This window comes from Hipposideros armiger, unplaced genomic scaffold (assembly GCF_001890085.2).
Source record: "Hipposideros armiger isolate ML-2016 unplaced genomic scaffold, ASM189008v1 scaffold_252, whole genome shotgun sequence".
Classification (NCBI taxonomy): domain Eukaryota; kingdom Metazoa; phylum Chordata; class Mammalia; order Chiroptera; family Hipposideridae; genus Hipposideros; species Hipposideros armiger.
The window spans coordinates 1671744-1674295 of record NW_017731602.1 but is presented as its reverse complement, the minus strand read 5'-3'; positions in this window follow the sequence as shown (position 1 = coordinate 1674295).

Genomic DNA, 2552 nt, shown 5'->3' with positions numbered 1-2552 from the left:
CACACACACACACACACACACACACACACACGGACAAACAAGTTTAAAGGCATTTGCTCCTTTTGTTCTATTCAATAGGTATGTACTGATCATCAAATATATGCTAGGCACTGAGTTAGAGGCTGGATATTCAGTCTGAGTGCAACTGATAATCTCTGTTGTCATGAGCTTAAGCCCCTGAGAGACAGGAGGCTAATGACAAGTTAACAAACAAACACAAAATACAAAGTTCTCTAAAGAATAAGAAAGGGTTTATTTCTAGATTTCACTCCCTAACTGCAGGGGCTCCGTTTCCCACTCACCAGGCTACAAACGTATGCTTGGCTTCATTCCAAACATCCCTGAGAAATTCTTAAACCGTACAAGCCCACCTGCCCACACTACTGGGGAGCAGGCAGTATCATAATTAACACATAGGATCAGAAGTGGCATGGGAGAGAACACCATTGAGAAGGGGGCTCTGGGCATATACATAGCCTTGAGGCAAAGGGACAGAGGGGTGTGCAACAGGGAGTTTGGCTAAGGCAAAAGGAAAAGAAAAAGAGGACTGGGTGGGGACCATCCTCATGAGAGGCCATATCCTCAGGCAAGGCCCCTCTGACTAGCCTGCTATTCTAAGAAGCCAATAGTTCCAGAGTGTGTCACTTCCCGCCCAGCTGCTCCTGAGAGCAAAGGAATAAGATTGAAAGTCAGGAGGATGCCACTGAAAAGAAATATGGGAGATTTAACATTAGGCCTAAAGCAATCCTGTTTGTCACTGATGCTCAGACAAATAAAATTGTACACAGAGCATCTCCTACACAATGTAGGCTCTGCTCCTACCCCTTCCTGCTTCTGGCAGGAAGGATGTCTGACAGTATGAAAGGTACCACCAATACACCCTACAGCCCATACAGAGCCCAGATGTCCCGTAGCTCTGCAGAGAGATACCAGTGTGTCCTCAGCAGAAATAGCCGTGTCTACACATCACTCACCAAAGACAGCCCTCGAAAATTTAAGTAACAAGGGGAACATCAATGGGAAACAAATTCTCTATTTCTATGCATGCATCCTTACTACAGAAATTGTGGTTTATGTGACAGAAATAGTGCCAGAACAAACTGTTAGTGAGAAAAGTAAATGGCGACCTTGCCTCTCCAAATACAGTGAGATTTCAGGTCTAGAGTATCTGTCTTCCTTCTTAGACTTGCCTGATTTTTAGCACTGATATGTAGAAAAGTCAGTCTTTCGGTGCCATCAGAGGAAGGGCAGTATATTCTAAGTTATAATTTAGAGCCTGTGAAGGGTTTTTGGTGAGACTCTTGTTAAGAGAGATGCTCAGGGAAAATTAGATGATCCGCTGCTTGTGTTTAGCACATTAGGGTTGTAGAGCATCCTAGGCCATCAGACTTAGAGCTCTGGAACTCACTACATGCTTTCTCAGCAAGGACCAGAGCAATTTGTCTTACAAGAGGAAAAAGTAGAAACGGGAAGACAGAGGAAAAAGACAATTTGAGAGGTAGTGTGATGTTCCGCCCGCCACCTCAAGATATATAGAGACAATGCTGCTTGTTGCCTCTGCCCTGCTGCAAGGCTGACTGTAATTATGGTGTAACTGGCCAGCCTCCTTCAGCTCATGAACCTTCTATGTGGGAGTCATGCTTATTCCCTCATGGTGAGCAGTAACACTGGCCATGTATCTGCCGTCAGGTGTTCTCAGCTGCTAGGGGGTCGTCTACACAAGCTTGCTCTCTTTTTTTCCTCTGAGTCAGCATAGTCCTACACCAGGAAAAACAGGTTTTCAAAAGTAAAGGGGGGACATTAACACTTGAAAGATTGTTCGTTTTAGGGACAAGAGTGAAGTTTTTAAAACACATTATCATGTGGTTCAGCACACAATTTAGCACTTAATTGTATACTTTCTCGATTGGTTCTCTGTTCAAATTGCTGAAGTCTAGAGCTGGACATGACCTTAGCTCTCATCTAATCCAACCTTCTAATTTTAAAGATTTTAAGGGGAACACTATGGAAAAGGTTTTTTTTGGCAGAGAAAATAGCAGGAGCCAGATTTTCAGATTCCTGAATTGGAATTTGACCCTCTTCGGCCTGTCTCGGATGTCCTAGAAGACAGTAACTTTGGGATTGTAACTATGCCTGTAGCCTCATAACAATGCTCAAGTATTTACCCCCAATGAGTTTTCAGTTTTCTTTGTTTATTTCTCTTGTAAGTCTAAGAAGGAGAAGTTGTAAGAATGAGAGAAATCCAGACAGAAAGTATGGTATGAAGGCTGTGGGTATTTTTCTTTTCAAAAATCAGTCTTAACAATAACTAGCAATTATTTAATGCTTACTCTACTCTAGATACTGGGGATAAACTGGTGGGCAAAAGTACACAGCATCCCAGACACCAAAGAGCTTACAATCTAGTGGAGGGGTCATGAATTGACTGTAAAAAATAGAAAGCAACATTTATTGTTTTTTTTTTGTTTTTTTTTGTTTTTTTTTTTTATTGTTAGTTTCAGGTGTACAGAACAATGCAATAGTTACCCTTTTCACCCTCACAAAGTAACAAC